This window comes from Capra hircus, chromosome 3, assembly GCF_001704415.2.
Source record: "Capra hircus breed San Clemente chromosome 3, ASM170441v1, whole genome shotgun sequence".
In the NCBI taxonomy this organism is placed as follows: Eukaryota; Metazoa; Chordata; class Mammalia; order Artiodactyla; family Bovidae; genus Capra; species Capra hircus.
The window spans coordinates 81,433,338-81,444,448 of NC_030810.1; the positions used below are offsets into that span (position 1 = coordinate 81,433,338).

An 11,111-nucleotide genomic window follows, 5' to 3' on the forward strand; every position below is an offset into this window, starting at 1 on the left:
TCAGAACTTTCAAATAACTTGATTCTTCCAAAATACCCCCTAATTGCTGAGCCCTAAACAGATTTTTGCTTCTACTCCCTGGACCTATGCAATTGCTAGCAAATCTGAACTACTATTTTCAGCTTCTTCCATTAAAGTTGACAAATTCCTTACGGGATAGAATGCAGTGCAGTTTTTCCTTTTTCTTTGGGATCGTTGTTCCTCCTCAGATGCTGACTTACAGTTCTCTGATGCTTACAAAAGTAGTATGTGTGTTGTGTTTGTTCAGTTTTTAGTTTTTCTTATATTGAGTGTTGTTTCCTGGTATAGGCTGTGACTTCATAGATGGGAAGAATCAGTTTAAGGTATATTTATAAAGAGAATCCAAAGATTCATACTGGTTTGAATAAAGTGTGAGAAAAAAATGAAATTAAAGATGACCTCAAAATTTATAGCTTGAGCCACTTAAAGAATGGACTTGTCATCAAATGAAATGTGGGAAACTATAAGTGCAGCACATTTTGAGATGAGAAATGATTGTAATAACTGAGGCTCAAGAATAGGAAATGGACAAGGGATAGGAATATAGGAGCCATTAGCATACAAAGAAAATTTAAAACATATGGCTAGACGAGATCACCAAGAACATAAAATATCATAAATATAAATAGAGAAGGGAAAACACACATGGACTGAACCTCAAGGGATTTCAATTTTCAAAGTTAGGGAGGGCCTCTCTGTGCTCGGCCAACAGCCCTTGACAGTGCCCACCCCGGTGCCTGGGAGCTGTGGGCGGGAGCACTTGCCAGCAACCCTCCACCAGGCCCAAGGGGACAAAAGTAACTCTAAATCCAGCACATGCATATGGAGGCAAGTTTAAAGGATTTCATATGAAGCACAGGAGCAGATAATGCTAAAAAGCAAGCAGTAGTTGGTCCACATTTAGTGAGTGGGGAAGCATTCCCTTCTCCCTTTGCAGCTGAGATGGCAGAAATTAATCAAATTCAGTATAAAATGGAATACACCAAAAGTCTTAGTGAGCAAACCAGGTTTGTGGAAAAATTAAAGGTAACTCCACCAAATGCTGACCTGAAACAATAATTCCAAGAAGGAGTTTCAAATGCTAGCATGATGTTGCAGGTGCCAGGGAGCATCGAGAACTGTTGTAGCAGGAACTAACAAAGAGATTGTGTTTTCAGGACTAGCACACCTTGACCTTATACAGTCTCTTCCTTTAAACCTCTGGCACTAAAAACACCACCTTGTATGTTGACGCTAACTGAAAGATCACTAGATTTTCTGGATTTAGAAAGATCTTTTCCAACTCCTCAAAATAAAAAAATCCATACAAAGCACGGGCTAAAAATAAAGTGCTGCTCTAAGAGTGAAAATGCTGTTGGCCAAAACAGCTTATCAGAACTTACTCCACATATAGCATTTCAAATATAGATAGAAGGACTTAAAAAACTTCAGATGACATAATTGTTGTAAATGCAGCTTCCTTAAGACAACAGATAAACTAAAACTTCTGTAAGAGAACACAGAAGGTGCTAAAAGAGAATTGATTATGTATTCATTTACTGTGGCATTCTAGCTGCTTAATAGCTGGCTCTAATTTTGCCACTAGAGATAACCCCAACCCTTAGAAATACTGTTTCAACAGCTGGAAATATAAATAATTGATTTGCAAACAAACCTAAAACAAAAAAAAAGAAAAAAAAGGTGCGGGTGGGGAGAATCAGTAAAGAGCCTGAGGATAGTCAACCAAAATGATAAGGGGAAGACAATGAAAATGTGGTGTCCAGGAAGCCACAGAATGAAATGTTTTAAGAAGAGAATGAAGAATTGTATTACATGCTGCTGCTAGGTCAGCAACCATAGAAACTTAAGTCATTAGATTTAGAAACATAAATACTATTGATGACTTTTAGAAAAAATAATTTCAAGAAGAAAGGAAATCCCTTCATTAAGGGTTGGTTTAAAAAAGAAATTGAGGAGACTATTTGGAAGCAATAAGTATAGACAACTGTGTAAGGAATTTTGGTGCAAATAGGAACAAAAAATTATCTCAGTAAAGATATAGAAAAGAAAGTTGGGCTAGAAATAAAAATGTTAGGTGAGTTATATATCCATCAAAGGGGAAGAGATTGTCAAGACTGTTAATCATTGGGTTTTGTTTATTCTTGTTTTTATAAACTTTATTTTTAGAGCAATTTTAAGTTCACAGCAAAACTGAGTGAAAGTTAATGAGATTTTCCATATCTTCCCCAGGCTACACATATGCACAGCCTCCCCCATTCTCAACATCCTCCACTCTCCACATACCCCACTATCAACGTCCCTCACTATCAACATCCCCCACAAGAGAGGTGCATTTATTACAATCAGTGAACCAACACTGATACATCATTATCAGCCAAGTCCATTGTTTATATTAGGATTCACTCTTGGTGCTATACATTCTATAGGTTTGGACAAATGTATAATGACATGCCTCCACCATTATAGTATCATACAGAATACATCCGCTGCCCTGAAAGTGTTCTGTGCTTTGTCTATTTATACCTGTGGCTCAGATGGTAAAGATGGTAATGACGATCCTATGTGCAGGGCAGCAATAGACACAGATGTATAGAACATAATTTTGGACTCTGTTGGTGAAGGTGAGGGTGGGATGATTTGAGAGAATAGCACTGAAAGATGTATATTACCATATGCAAAATAGATGACCAGTGCAAGTTTGATGTATGAAGCCAGGCACTCAAAGACGGCTCTGGGACAACCCAGAAGGATAGGGTGGGGAGGGAAGGTAAGAGGCGGGTTTGGGATGGGGGAACACATATACACCCATGGCTGATTCATGCTGATGTATGGCAGAAATCATCACAATCTTGTAAAGTAATTATCCTCCAATTAAAATAAATAATTTTTTAAAAAAAATCTTCCTGAAATGCACCAGACCAGGTTCAATCTCTGGGTCAGAAAGATCCCTTGGGGGGAAAAAAAGTGGCAACCCACTCCAGTATTCTTGCAGAGAGAATTCCATGGACAAAGACTACAGTCCATGGGATTGCAAAGACTTGGACATGATTGAATGACTAACACCCCCACTAACCCTTGGCAACCACTGATGTTTTTACTGCCTCCATAGTTTTACCTTTTCCATAAGGTCATATTTATAGCTGGGATAATACAAAATATAGCCTTTTCAGATTGTTTATTTTGTTTTAATGGGAAAAGTAAAATATGTGTCAACTAATGGTAGAAGAGGGAAATGATCATGTATGGCAGGAGAGAGAAGGGCTGATATAATATTCTTATGAAACTACAATTGGACATTATTTTCTCACTTAATTCTCGCAGAACACTTTAAATTGATATTATTACCTCAATTTTATATATGGGAGGAGGGAGGCTCTGTAATGTAGTCAATTCTACCAATTTTTAGCAGTGTTTATTGTGGTGATTATGATTATTGGTGTGGACTCAAAGCTCCAGTGCTTCTTTACTATCTTATAAAGATTATAGAGAGAATTTTAACTCTTTTCCAAGTGGATTTATCCTGCCTCACCTTCTTTCACCAACACTTCCTTCTCTATTTTACAAAAATAGTTGCCATAGTTATAGCGTATTTAGCATTGAATGGTGGCTTAGTAATCATGTAATATAGTGCCTCAGTGTAATACATCACACTCTGGAGACTCAGAAATATTAATATGTTGTCCAAGAACACAAACTATTTGGTTTAGAGCTGGAACTGAAACCCCAGCTTGAATTCCAATCTAGTTTGTTTTCCTCTATGCTATGTTTTCTTGTCTCATATCTTAGAAACTGAACTTGACCTCCAAGAGCCCAGCTTGCCTCCAGAGTTCACTGTTTTAAGCTCTTTTCCTTCACTGGGCACATTGTCAATTGCAGACATTCGTGTCATGTTTCTTTGTGTTTTCCAGAATCACCTAAATATTCCCTCTATGGCCTTTTATTTTCTTGATCTCATCTTCTACGATGACCTTCTCCTAGACACTATTTTAGTCATCTACTTCATGATCATAGTCTAGTCATTGATAGTTTAATTCAATGCTCATCCCACGATCTTATTCTCAAGTTTTCTAGTCTCCAACAACAGCTTCCTGTCACACAATCCTCTCACAGTTCTTGATATCACTAGAACCTCCTTGTTAGCGTTCTTTATATTTTTCACTCCCTCTTAACTCCTTGTGCTTTTCTTTCCCTCCTTAGCCAACTTTGACTTGATGGACATGAACTTGAGCAAGCTCTGGGAGTTGCTGTTGGACAGCGAAGCCTGGCATGCTGCAGTCCATGGGGTCACAAAAGTTCAGTTCATGCATGAACTGAACTGAACTTCGTCAACTTAGATTTCATGGTCTAGTCAGTTCCTCAGTCTTTGCCTCACAAACAATCTGTTTCCTTACACAATCTAAAAAATCTCATCCCAGATTAAATCCAGCTTTATTACCTTTCACCCAACACCCTAGAGACTAAGTCTGGCTACAGAAACAATACAATCATAGTGCTTGATCACATTTTAAATTATTGGCAGTTAAATACAGATGACGGAGAAGGCAATGGCACCCCACTCCAGTACTCTTGCCTGGAAAATCCCATGGATGGAGGAGCCTGGTGGGCTGTAGTCCATGGGGTCACACAGAGTCGGACACGACTGAAGCGACTTGGCAGCAGCAGCAGCAGCAAATACAGGTGAAACCTTAAGTTTGTCCAGTAATGGTGTTACATTTTCCCATCCAAGTGGGCAAAGTCAAAGAAAAAATTTCACATTTCACTCTCTCATTCCTGAAAGAACCATTCTTTACTTTCCCCCTCAAACATCCAGTATGCCTTCCTTCCTCCTTACAATTATGATCTTGCTTTTTATTACATTGGGAAAAGTAGCAGAAATCAGCGTTTCCACACTCTCCTATAAGCAATCTCAATTTGCATTTCTACCCATACTGTCTGATCTTTTCCAGTCCTGTGGCCATTTCTGAGTTTTCCATATTTGGCACAAGACTTGAAAAGATCCATTTTCATTCCAATTCCAAAGGGCAATGCCAAAAAATATCCGAACTACTGCACAGTTGCACTCATTTCACATGCTAGAAAAGTAATGCTCAAAATTCTCCAAGCGAGGCTTCAATAGTATATGAACCAAGAATTTCCAGATGTTCAAGTTGGGTTTAGAAAAGGCAGAGGAACCAGAAACCAATTGCCAACATCTGTTGGATTAAAGAAAAAGTAAGAGAATTCCAGAAAAGCATCTACGTCTGCTTCAATGACTACACTAAAGCCTTTGCCTATGTGGATCACAACAATCTATGGAAAATTCTTAAAGAGATGGGAATACCACACCACCTTACCTGCCTCCTAAGAAACCAGTATGCAGGTCAAGAAGCAACAGTCAGAACTGGACATGGAACAACAGACTGGTTCAAAATTGGGAAAAGAGTACGTCAAGGCTGCATATTGTCACCCTGCTTATTTAATTTATATGCAGAATACATCATTAGAAATGCTGGGCTGGATGAAGCAGAAGCTGGAATCTGATTGCTAGGAAAAATATCAATAAGCTCAGATATGCAGATAACACCACCCTTATTGCAGAAAGTAAAGAGTAACTAAAGAGCCTCTTGATGAAAGTGAAAGAGGTGAGTGAAAAAGCTGGCTTAAAACTCAACATTCAAAAAACTAAGATTATGGAAACCAGTCTATCACTTCATGGCAAATAGTTGGAGAAAAAATGGAAACAGTGACAGACTTTATATTCTTGGGCTCCAAAATCACTGCAGATGGTGACTGCAACCACAAAATTAAAAGATGTTTGCTCCTTGGAAGAAAAACTATGACCAACTGGGACAGCATATTAAAAAGCAGAGACATTACTTTGCCAACCAAGTCCATATAGTCAAAGGCATGGTTTTTCAGTAGTCAAGTATGGATGTGACAGTTGGATGGTAAAGAAGGCTGAGCACTGTAAAATTGATGCTTTTGAACTGTGGTGTTGGAGAAGACTCTTGAGAGTCCCTTGGAATGCAAGGATATCAAAACTGTCAATTCTAAAGGAAATTAATCCTGAATATGCATTGGAAGGACTGATGTTGAAACTCCAATACTTTGGCCACCTGATGCGAAGAGCAAACTCATTGGAAAAGACCCTGATGCTGGGAAATAGAAGACAGGAGGAGAAGGGTACATTAGACAAGATGGTTGGATGGCATCACCAACTCAACGGACATGAATTTGCGTAAGCTCTGGGAGATGTTGAAGGACAGGGAAGCCTTTCATTCTGCAGTCCATGGGATCATGAAGAGTCAGACACAACTGAGCGACTGAACAAAAACAACACATACTGTCTACCTGTCCTCATTGTCAATTGACAAATATCCATTGCTCCAAAATATTGAGAACCCTTCTATCTGTGTGCTGGATGTGCACACTTCTGGTCTGCTCAAGAATATTCCTAGAGTTTTGCCCTCAATATCTCTATATCATCAGTTTTTCTCACAACTTGTTAATTCTCACCATCACCATTACAAATAACATATTCCTCATCTATAAGAAAAATTATGTCTTGACATAGATCCTCCTGCAACTATTGTACAAACTGTCTGCTCTTAACATAAAAACACCTTGAAAGATTTCTCTATACTGATTGTCTGCATTCCTGTTCACATTAACTTCTAATGCCCAGCTGCCTCCAGCACCCCACCAAAAGATTTTTGCCAAATCAGATATAACTTAGATATGGAAACATTCAAGGATAAATTGCCAGTCTGTGTGTTATTTGACCTATCTGCAGCATAGGTCCCGACTTTATGAAGTTCATCTTTATTTGACCTCCAGAATCTCACTCTCTTTGTTCTTCCCACTTCACTGGCTGATGATCACAGTTCCTTCTGATGGTTCTCTTCATTTCTAACTAAATGCTCTGGACTTACTACTTTTTATCTTCTATGCACCCCACTAAATCAATATTTAAAGAGCAGGGAGGCTGATTTAAACTTCCTCATGTGATGCCAAAAGTCATATTGCACCTGTTACCCATGATGGCCGGTTCATCACAGTACCACTGTATTCTCATCAGGCATTGGACCAACTGGATATGCTAGGCTTTTCTCATTTTGGAAGCATTTACATTTCTCACTGTTCCTAACCCCTTTTTTGAAAATGAGTTTCATTGGGATAAAGAGCAGACTAAAGAAGTGAAAGGAGAAATTGTGTTAATTCCTTTGCCTGTAATTTTTATTTTGTTTTACAGAACATATAAATGGAGATAGGAAAGATTGTAAACTGGTAAGATGGACTGAAAGCTCTAGTTAAGGTTCTGAATGATGGTATTTTTCTTCGGGAGCTTTAAAATGTGAGATTTATGATTGCACTATTTTGAAGTAAGGATGAAGTGTGTACATTATACATATAACTGTGAAATAGCTTTTTGTAAGCCTTCTAAAGGAATAATAATTTGTATACTTTGGTGCTCACAGTGGTCGATGTGGTGCTAAATTTTTTTATGATACTGTGCTCACTGTGGCCTAGCCTAAGATACTCAAATTTATATTTTCTTTTAGTGAAATGTTTCTATATAGCTTAAAATTTTAAATACAATGCTTAACTGCACAGTATCTTTTCATGCTTTTTCTGATACGTGGAACATCTGGCATTGTAAATAGTTTCTGTTGACCAAAATTTTACTATATAACCTGGTCCTTATTTAATCATGTATAACATGAGAAATGTTTGGATGGAATTTGTCTGTGTTCATTATTTAGTTGTTTTTTCTAGGAATACATTTGCTTTTCTCTTTTATTAGGTCCACCTGGTTTTATAATAGCAGGTGTAACCACACAAGCATGCTCAAATAGACACACATACATATATTTAAGTGAAGGAAAAAGTTTTTCACAGCACATGTTGCCCAAACCATGCTGACTTCAGTTAAACACATTTGGCTATTGATATGACAGGTTACCATGCAATTTAGAAGCAATTAAAAGGTAACGAATGTCCTGAACTGAAACCTCTACCCAGAATGCTTTTTCTGTGCACATAGATAAAGTAGATAGATTTGTGTGTCTCTATTGTTCCCTCAGTAATGTCCTTAGGCCAAATGGCAACATCAAAGGCTGCAGACAACTGCCTAAAATGGATGAAGGATAATCTTGATTTTTCACTTCTGCAGTGTTTATATAGAGTTATGAATATTTCATTAGTACAACTGTGTGAATTATCTTATAGCTATTAAGCATGGACTAATTTATAAATCAAATTTCCATTGTAATATCTATTTTAAAAGGCACTCTCATGGTATCATGTTTCACAGTGTTGAATAATGACAGTCTTTGATGTTTTGTGAGGAGGTGCACTGGCAATGTGGATTGGACACTTAGACATTTTCCACGGACTCTTGCATGGCCATCTGTATGATGAATACCCCCCAAAATGAGGCAGAGTAGCTTATGTGCTTAGTTAATGGCAATATGCCCCACACACTGACAAAATAGAAACTATGGGTATGACTTTAGGTATAAAAACACCAGATAATTTTGTTCATATTGAAAAGATGTAGCTAAAGTATTAATGAAACTCTGGTCCAACTGCTGGTCACTCCCAAGCCAATACTCAAGAGCCAAGTTTAGTGGAAAGGAAATTTCACTTTATTCTGAGGGTGAAAGCTGAGGGAGAGGGTGGACTTATATCCAAATGTCACCTCCCTTGTATAAAAGCAAAAGCATTTAAAGGGGAGTTTCAGGGGTGTATAGGCAGGGGGGAAGAGATTACATGCAGACACAGCAGTCAGCTCTAACAGTCATCTTGAAATTAGTTATACAGTAGTCTAATCAACATCATCTTGATTGTTTTTAAGTACAATTAATCTTCAGGTCCAAGGTAAATTTGTTTCCATTTCTCTGAGGCCAGTTTTCAGAATTGTGGCAGCTTATGTCATGGCTACTGTTTGGTCATCATGTGGTTAACTTCTTCCACCTGGTGAGGGTTTCAGTACCTAAAAACAGTTCAGAATATTTTTTATAGTCTTTGAAGAAGAACAAAAGTTCCTTTTATTTAATGACTCAACCTGTATTATTTGGTCTTGTTGCACTGTTTTCCTTTGAGTCTGAATTTTCTCACATCTCTGATTAAATTTATTCTTTGACTAAAGTTTCTCTATAGACAAAAGGAAGGCTGAGGACATTGGAGGGGGTGGAGTCTGTCCTGGGAGTGCCCCATAGGGTCTGGCTCCATTTCAAAAGTGGCACATTGCTGTTATATTTTTTTCAGAAAATGAATAGAGTTTTATTCTAAGAATAATCTTGATTAATCCTATCACTAACTATGTATGCAGTCCCTATAAAGGGTGTGGTTTATTTTATCTGTTCAAAGACCAAGTAGAGATTTTAAATGTAATTAAAATTATTTAGTAACTATGTTGCCAAATTCAGAACTCTCAGTGTAATATCTAACACATGCTTCCCATATTTTTATTTTCATTATCTTGTTTTCCTTGTAACCTTAAGATTAGTTGTCCTGAATAATGTTCTAGTCAAGAAAAAGATAGATTCTTCCTGAAAAAAAATATGCCATTTCTAGGTGAATCCCTAAAAAGGCAAACAAGAAAACAACATAAAAGAGCCATTTTAAAGGTCACGTTGCTGACAAATTGCCTATTTAAAATGGAGAGTCTCCTAAACAGTGTCATAGCTCTCCAAGTCCTACTCTAAATTCTCTTTATGACTTTGTACTGCCATTAGACTTGCTACCAACAGAAATCAATAAACAGAGATAAAAGTCAAATTATTAGTGTCTATTGATGCCATTTAAAGTGTCCCCTAGAAAACATAGTACTAACTGTTGCATTCTCACTTCAAGACCTGTATCCTTCACATACTTTTGACCGTTCATTTACATAAACCTCATAAAAGTTCATTTCGACTACACAAGACTTTAACAAGCAAGCATTTATAGGGAATCTACTATGGGCTGGAGGTACAAATAGGAATTACCAAAAACCATGTCTTTTAGGAACAGGAAATACAGCAGAAATATTTAAGTAATATGTTAACACTGTGCTCTTTTAAATTGTGCATAAAGATAGTTAAAAGATAAATATATAGTTAAAAGATAACCATTTAAGTCTAAAACTTCAGTTTTCTTAGCAAGTTAGTAAATTTTGGTTGACTTTATTTAAATCATGAAATTTTGGTCTCAAGCAAATATGTTCTAGATTTCATACCAGGAATTGCCTTTAATTATCTGGGTAATAGGAATGGGGACCTTTATAAGTGTTAGAATATGTACACTGAACTTCTTTATAAACCAGGCAAATAATTCCTCAAATCTGAGTCAGCTTTGAAGAATTATTTCTAGGTGAAAGGACTTTCTAGGTTTCATTTTTAACTATCGGTGGACACCAGCAATCAAAAAACAATCTTATAATTCCATTTCTGACAAATAAAGCTAGGAGACATTTGCCTCTTTCAACAATTATAACAGGTGGACTAATGTTCGTGGTTGACCTCACTTTGCTTTACCTAAAGCAGAGCCATTTCCTTTAGGTTCACATATTTGCCCACATTTACTGTTAATGGTATTTTATTGTTTTGGATATTTGAAAAGTATATTTCCCCAAAATAATTTTGAAAAATGAAAAAACACCACATTTAACAGTCCCAAAGAGTATGTTAAATAAGGCCAAGAGCAGAAAAACAAGAAAAAGTAATAGGAAAGATATAACAGTCAACAAAAAGAAGTAATAATCATAGCATGAGAGATAGACAGGTTATCTATCTATCTACCAGAATTTACAACATAGTTGAAATGAAAAGGAATGTGTTGAGAGGGAGGTTCAGGAGGGAGGGAACATATGTATAGCTATGGCTGATTCATGCTGATGTATGGCAGAAGCCAACACAATATTATATAGCAATTATCCTTCAATTAAAAATGAATAAATTTTTAAAAAAGAATGTGTCAAGAGGAAAGACTGGAATTGGATAGGCAAAAACACTGCTTGAGCTAAGAAACTTTGGAATGCTCATTCATTCATTCATTAAGAACTTGTTAGCTTTCCCTCTTAGAATGTATATCCTTGATTGAACATATACACTTACATATAGAGAAAA

At 36.9% G+C, this 11,111-nt stretch overlaps 1 pseudogene; it reads left to right on the forward strand.

Moving 5' to 3' along the window:
• On the forward strand, positions 964 to 1,594 carry LOC102169066 (annotated as a pseudogene).